Raw genomic sequence first — 8,184 nt, 5'->3', positions numbered from 1 at the left:
CTTGCTGATTAAGGGATCTTGATGCAAATTGAACCTGTGACTAAGTTCATCTAGTCCAGCTAGAAGACAGTCCCAATGCCAAGGACACACTGTGCCAGAGGAATACTGTACAAAGCAGCTCTATCAGTGCCTGAATTCTCTCTCCCATTAGCAACTGGAAGGTTCTCCCTTTGTAAAACACGTTTGCATCCTTCTAAGGAGCCTGCTTGTTCCTACAGCTACAGCTATGCTCTCACTAGTAAGCACTGATGTTTGTCAAAAGGAGCAGGAAAGAAGTCTGAAACTCAAGTGAAACAAGATTGTTTAACCCTGTCAGAGGAATGAGATAGCCATCTTTTGCAAAACTATCTGGTCAGTTCTGCAGCCCTGGAACTAACACACCAAACAGATTAACACCATTTACCTGCCACTTCTGAATTCCACTGTACTGGGAAGCAAGAAGCACTTGATACTTTATAATTTTATATATTTACAAATGTTTATGTTTTTTTAATAAAGGGTGGTTTAAGAAAGCATTAACCTCTTCTCACTGTATTATCTTTTAAAAAGTATTTTATAAATGCAAGGGTGTGTTCAATCTGCAGCACAAAGCACAGGCCCCTGTATTTGCTAGATATGCTTACACTGACAATCTGTGAAGTATAATCTCAGATTAATCTGAGATTCTTAAAATGACCATGTGAAATTAGCTGCAGCATAAAGTATGGTTAGCTCTTTTTGAAGGATAGGTTAAAGGAGTAAGGAGATACTGCTAGCAACTGTCTCCAAAACCTGCTGTTGCCCTGGTGAGAGAGTCTGCCTTGCACCAGCTGAGACACTATTATCTCTATCCAAGCACATAAAAGAGATGATAAAAAGGGGACACTTTTCTGCCTACTAATGCATGAGACATAGAGGTGTGTAAGGCTCTTATTGGATTCCTAATGAGTAGTTGCTCCCTCACTCTATGGTTTGTCATACCCTGACAGTGTGCCATAAAGGTGTGATGGCACTGCCAAGCAGTGAGGCCAGACAGCTCACATAGGTACCTGCTTTGCAGCATTAGCTGTTCCTGCTGGCTCAGCTAACTTCACATTTTGTGTTTAGAACAAAAGAGGCTCAAGTGTCCATGCTAGTCTGTAATTACCATCACAGCTGAAGGAGAATTTCTGCTGTGTACTCTTCTCTTCAAGACTGTGTAACTGATCTATCTCACAGCTCACTTATGGAGGTGCCTTTCCTTGGATAACCTATGGAAAATGTGAAGCTGAAATCTTAGCAGAACAGAGGGATTTTGATGTTAAGGCATGGGCCAGGTATGCTGGGGACCCATGTCCTTTCCCTGCCAAAGAAGTGGCCTTCCATGACCCCAGCAGAGACCTCTACAATTAGGTCTGTAGGTGTCATTGGAAATCTGCAGAAAGCATCCTGCAAAGGAGGTGCTGGCTGTAGTTGGGTCTCACTAGAGCCCTTCTGTTTTTGGGAAGTCAAAGCAGAGGAGATGGGACAGTCATGTCACTGCTCCCATTACAGCAGGGGATCAGAGAGAAGCCCTCTGAAACAGGCAAGGTTACACAATCTTGCTGTGGCTGCAGTCTGAGGTCTGCAGTTCTGCCTCTCCCCACAGCAGTTCTGTCTGGGTGGGGACAGCAGACACCACCAGGATAGATAGGACAGATCTCAGATTGCAGGAAGAGACATGTTTCTCCTGGGGAAAGGACAGGCAGCAAACCTGTGTGCAGAACACACACTCAGGTGGCGCACCTCCTGCAGCAGGTGGCTGAGCTGCAGAAGGCAGCAAGAAGGGTGCGTAACATCAGGGAGACTGAGAAGGTGTTAGATGGCTGGTCCCAAGCTCAGCCTGCACTGGCCCCACAAGCCAACGACCTAACAGCTGGAAAAACTCTCTCACTAGCACATATGGAAGGGAGGGGCTAATAATGCAGAAGAATGGAAGCTTGCAAGGACCACAGGGGGTAGAGACTTCCCTGAAGCCTGAAGTGCCCTTGTCTTGCATAACCACTTTTTTTCCCTGTGGACTGAAGAGGAAAGACTTGTCACATCATGAGAGGCACTGGAGCTGAGTAAGGCAGCCCCATCTGCTCCCTGCATAACAACCACTAAGGCAGCCCCATCTGGTCCCACATCACAGCCAGCACAACTAAGAAAAGGCAAGGGGTGGTAGCAGTAGGTGACTTCTGAGAGGTTCAGAGGTACTGAGAGACCTGACACAGTCTCTGGAGAGGTGCTGCTTACTGGGGAGTCATAGCAGGGATGTCACTGATAGGCTGCTGAGCCTTGAACAGTCCACTGACTATTACACACTGCTGTTTCATTAATTACCCTCTCAAAGGAAAGATGTTTGAAAGGGCCAGTCAGGCAGGTAAATCAACAAATGGTTACAGGCTGGTACCTCAGTCCAGGTTTCAGTTTCTTGGACCACATAACTCACCTTGGGAAACTGGGTGTACTGAGGGCTCATGGGGTCCTGTCTGCCAGGGAAGGGGAAAAGCATCTTCAGCCATAGGCTTGCCAGGCTGGTGAAGAAGGCTTTGAATTCAAGGTGTCAGGGGATTGAAACCTCAGTCCCTCTTAGTCCTTCCAGTCTGATGGGAAGTCAGCAAGAGATGGCCAGAGCTTGGGGTGGGTCAGGAGGAGAATACATGAAAAGTTATGAAGGAACTCCTGACACTCCAGCCAGTAAGTCTGCTTCATCAGGGACTGAATTTATGCCACAGACATCACAGGGAATGAACAAGACGAGTTAGAGATGGGCTAAGAGGAACCACAAAGATATGGTGGGGTGGCTCCTACGAGCCAACACTCCTATGAAGCGTTGGAATGAGAGGTTACAGACCCTTTTGAAAACAGGCAGGAGAGATGAGGAAAGACTGTTGCTGTCTGTGCCAAGAACATGCTGAAGTGGATGGATTTCTGCCCTGGGATGGATGAGGAGCCAGCTAAGAGCTCATGGATCTGGATTAAAGGCAGGGCAGAGACAGGTGATATTATAGCAGGGGCTCACTACAGGCTGCCTGACCAGGAACATTGAGCAGATGAGTCCCTCTGTAAACAGACAGGAGCAGCCTCGCATTCACAAGCCAGGACCACAGAGGGGACTTGAATCACCCTGAGAGCAGTTCAAGAGAGAATATAGCAGGACATAAGCAATCTGGGAGATTCCTGGAACACAATGACAATTTCCTTCTTCAATTGATAGAGAAGGAGATGTGTTAGGCAGGACCTTGTTCTCACCAAGAAGGAGAGGCTGGTGGGGAATGAAAATCCCAGGAGCAGTCTTGGCTGCAGTGACCATGAAATGGTGGAGTTTGAGATCTTCAGGGCAGTGACAAAGATGCACAGCAAGCTTACTACCCTGGACTTCAGGACAACAGATCTTGGCTTCTTCAGGGGTGTTTAGGGATAAAGTCCCGGAGGGAAAAGCAGCCCAGGAAAGCTGGTTGAAATTAGGGATCACCTTCTTCAAGCTTGGCAATACACCCCAGCAAGGAGGAACTCAGGCAAAAAATGCCAGGAGGCCTACATAGATTCCAGGAACGCCTGGACAAACTCAAACACAACAAGCAAACACACAGAGGATGGAAGCAAGCACAAGTAGTCTGGGAGAAGTGCAGAGAGATTGTCTGAGCCACCAGGGAACAAGTAAGAAAAGCTGGTTTTTGGCCTGGTTTTTGGTAGTGGGGGAGACCACAGAGGTGGCTTCTGTGAGAAACTGCTGGAATTTCCATCGTGTCCAGCAGAGCCAATCCCTTATGGCTCTGAAGATGAACATGTCACTGGCCAAGTATAGAGATTATGGTAATGCCTCTGTGATAACATCTTTAAGAAAAAACCAAAACAAAGGTGGGAGCACAGTTTTAATTCCAGCCTGAGAAGAGGAGGAAGTGAGAACATATGAGGCATCAAGGTCAGTGGAGAAGGAGGGGCAGGAGCTGCTCTAGGCACTGGAGCCGACTTTCCCCTGCAGGCCGTGGGGAGACCACAGTGAAGCAGCTGTGCCCCTGCAGCCCATGAGGATCCACGAGGGATGCACAGATCCACCCACAGCCCATGGGAGGTGCCGATACCAGAGTGATTGGATCCCTGGAGGAGGCTGAGGGAGACCCAGTGGAGAGAGGGGTCCCTGATTCCAGGCTGGAGCAGCCTGTCCTTGGAGAACTGCACCCCGTGGAAGAGTGACCCACGCCACAGTACTTCTGGGAGGACTGCGTGCCCGTGGGAGCACTCAGGTTCAGCAGTTTTGGGAGGACTGCTGCTCCTGAGATTCGGAGCCATGCTGCAGAAGTTCATGGAGAACTGTCTCCGGTGGGAAGGGACCCCATGGTCTCACAGGGGAAGGATTCCTCTCCCTGTGCAGCAGAAGAAAACCTCGGGTGATGAACTGACCAAAGCCCCTGTGCCCTGTCTCCCTGTGCTCTCCATGGGAAGCAGGGAGCGGCTGGGAGAAGAAAATGTGTTTTTAAGGGCTTATATTACTTATTATCTTCCTCTGATTTTGTTAGTAATAAACTCACTTTGTATCTCTAAGCTGAGCTTATTTTGCCCTTGGAGTATTTTCTCCTGGTTCTTAGCTCATGAACCCTACGTTAAGTTTTTCTCTCCTCGGCCCAGCTGTAGCAGAAGAGGGTGAGTGAGTGGCTTTCATGGATGCCTGGCACTTGGCACCCACAGTGTCAAACCACGACAAATCCTCATAGACATAAATCTGGCCAGGGACAACAAGGGCAACAAGAAATTATTCTATAGGTATACAGTATAGACGCTGTAGCCAGGCTGTCTCAGTCACTGTCAAGTAACACCTGTTTTGGTATTGGCAAAGGCATGGTGACAGACATATTGCTGGGGATGGTCCTGATGTGAGAAGGAGGCTGGACTGAAAATGTCCTGCCAGCAGCACAGCTGTAAGTCCCCACTGAGATGAAGAAAGCAAGTGGGTAGTTTGTACCTCAAATCCCCTCTAGTAATTCAAGCACCATGGGACCCAGACTTTCAGGATCACTATTTACAGTTTCCAAATGTCAAGCAGTTCAAACATGCCACATGTTCTGTGGAGGATATCTAGTTGCATGTTCCCCACCATCAGGTATGAAACTTCACAGAATATCTTTAGGTAGGTCGGGGTTGGGCACTTTTGGGTCCAGTTGCATTCTGCAAGAGTCCTCCTGTCTCACACTCTCCATAACATCTTGACTTTGAGAAATCTGTAACACAGTTCGGGAGTTGTGTGACCAAAGCAAAAGTTTTAGTTACCCGTGAATTATAAATACACTGATCAAGACATAAGAAATATCAAATTATTTTAAATACATGTGTAACTATACTCAACTACTGTTCTGCAAGCAGTGTTCAAGAACTTTTTAATACTCTGATGGCACAGCCAGACACAATTTGTGGTTAAGTATGTGAACCATGGAATCAGGGAAGGGGCAAAGTAGGATTCAGGTTCAGAATAAAGGTCTTCAAGTAGCTAAATGTTGCCAGAAAGTGAGCACAAGACACTGGAAATAAGAAACATTCTAAATACACAGTAGCAAAAGCAAACCAATATAAATAGTGTGAGGAACAGGGGAGACCTCCACCTCATTTTGGGAAAGAGCATAAAAGAAGCTAGGCACAATGGAGGAAAATCAGAAGTCGTATGACAAGCTTACTTTAGCCTCTGTCCTCAAAGTGCTTTTGTGACTCAGCGCCATTCCCACCATGACTAGAAGCCACTCAGGACCATAGACAGCAATGCTGAGGAGGTGGCATCTGCTACATGGTACTCATAGCTTACTGAGCACTGAGCTACATACTCACAGGGTGGGAAATGAAGATATGATGAACAGCATGCAAGAATGAATCTTTAGCAAGAACTGTGTTGTTACAGAATAGATCTGCAATTCCCCAGCTGATAGATAAATACCCATGTATTTAGATATCAGTCATGGTTTGGGTTGCTTTGTTGACTCCAAGCCTTCCTCCACAGGTCTCCGTGCCACTTCCCTTTGCAGGCTCCTGCAGGACAGATTCTCAGAAAAGTCTGAGAAACCTGACAGACTTCATTGAGCCTTGTCTGGCACTGAGGAAACACAGAGGAAAAGAAGCCATAAGAGATGCTGCTGTACCTATCATGCAACCTCATCTTAACCCACTTTTTCCTTGTCAAGCAAGTTGTGAATGGATAAGGGGAGGTCCGAGTCAGGGGCTGCTGTTTCTGGAAGCATGCAGTATGCAAAGGGGAGACATGGAAGGGCTGAGGAAGCACTCATGGGCAGTGCTTGGAGTCAGCACGGACAAGACAAAAGCACTCAGGCTGCTTAGGTCAGCTAGGGTATTGACAGAGGCAGGCTTCATTCTCCCAGTGTCACCTGGGATGAGTGGGCTGTCCACCCTGCAACAGGGAAGAGTCTTCAGCTGGGTAGAGGGGCTCTGCTTTCCAAAGACATCTTCATCTCTGAGGTCCTAACTGCACATGGATTCAGGAGCTTACAAATGTCCTGAAGGTGTCCTCAACTTCCTGACTAGTCCCACCAGCAAGCCTGCAAAGGAGCTGGGGAGTCAGTCTGAAGTTGTTCCTCTGCTGACAGTCACCAATACTTTCCTGGGTTCCCCCATGCTGTCACAATGGTCAAAGCTCCTGTGGCTAAAACAGCAGCCCTTCCATATGGATGGGTAGCCCTTGTGTGCACACTGCTTTGTCTCTTCCCTCCCTTCCTTGTCCAGCAGTCTTCACTCTCATGGAGCCTTCTTGCCCACAGTGAGGGAAGACAGCACTTCCTACCTGTTCTGACTTGGTGCTTACTGTTTGTACCAGGAACACAGATTGTGCATGCACAGCACAATCCTGTTGATCCTCCAGATGTGGAAGGAATGGGGGATGATAATGCAGCTCAAGGAATTCATGGCCTGGCCTCCCCCCAAATAAGTGCTCCTCCTCCACTTGGAGGAGAAAGAAAAGAACATAGAACTGAGAAAGTTACACATCCAAAAATCAAATAGTTGAAGCATAAGCATCCCTTGCCTAAGTCTATCACTTTGACATTCCACAGTAATTTCAAGATCTTTTTGTAGCTGCCGGTGGGCAAGAGAGAGTGTCCCAAAGGCTTTTATTAAGCCAACAGCATTGCTGCCACAGCCAGAAAGGAATGACATGCAAAGCTGTTGCTGGTTAGTGGTATTGCTCTCAGCACTTGGCCCCATCTGCCTGGACAGCTGGGAGCAGGCCAGCTATGCACTGCCTGACTGCTCTGCTAAGAGTGCCTTCTGCACATGGAGGGTGACCTCCATGGTGTACTCGGTGTGGAGGGATGACAGCTTTGAGGAGCATGTCATTCCAGCCCAAAAAGCACTACAGGACATGTTCCACCTCAGAGGAGGAGGTCCCAGGTACCCAGCTGCTCCCCCATCTGCACAGCCCCGCAACACTCTGGCCATCAGTGGGAAGACAGCTACCTCCAGTGGCTGAAGGTGAGTACAGCAAATGAACTACAATATGTGTGAAGTTGTACTCATTGGCAAGTGCCTTCATTTAAAGAGAAATTTGAAAAACAAAACTAACCAACCAACCAGACAAACAAAAAACAACAACAACAAAAAACCTCAGCAAAACAAACAAAGAAAACCCACAAAAATCCCAAACAAATCTAACACAAAAATAATGGACTGCTCCAGGTTTGCATTTCTGCAGTTGATCCCAGGGCAGATGTTTCCAGCCAGGGTGACTCCAGGGTCAGCCCGTGCCCCACCACTCAACCTCGCAAGTTCTCCTCCTCACCCTGTGCCCCACATCCCGGGGCTCTGCTCTCCTGCCGGCTTGCACTGCCCGCTGCAGCCTCACTACGGCAGTGACCCAAATCCCTCCTCCTGCCCGGAGTCACGACTTGCTGCTGCTCTCTGAGTCAATCCAGGCTTGTACCCTGTCAAGGCAGGAGCCCCAAGAAATTCAACAAGGGGAAGTACGAAGTGCTGTCCCTGCTTGCAGTGAAAGAGAAGTGGGTGAGTGTTCAGAACAGGCAAATGAGAAAAGAAAGGCCCAAATGATGAATTTAATTAATTCAAGCCTTTGTTAACTTTTCCTTTTCTTGGCTGGTGAATAAAACCGTAGTGGCTGGGGAGGCAGAGGAGCTGTCCTGGAGGAATCAGGCATTGTGCAAAATCCTTTGGTGTGAAGCTAGCACCTTACTTACAGAAAAGTTGCAAAGA

Source organism: Zonotrichia albicollis, chromosome Z, assembly GCF_047830755.1.
Source record: "Zonotrichia albicollis isolate bZonAlb1 chromosome Z, bZonAlb1.hap1, whole genome shotgun sequence".
NCBI classification, from domain to species: Eukaryota; Metazoa; Chordata; class Aves; order Passeriformes; family Passerellidae; genus Zonotrichia; species Zonotrichia albicollis.
The sequence above is the reverse complement of the archived record's forward strand: the minus strand, read 5'-3'. Positions refer to the sequence as shown.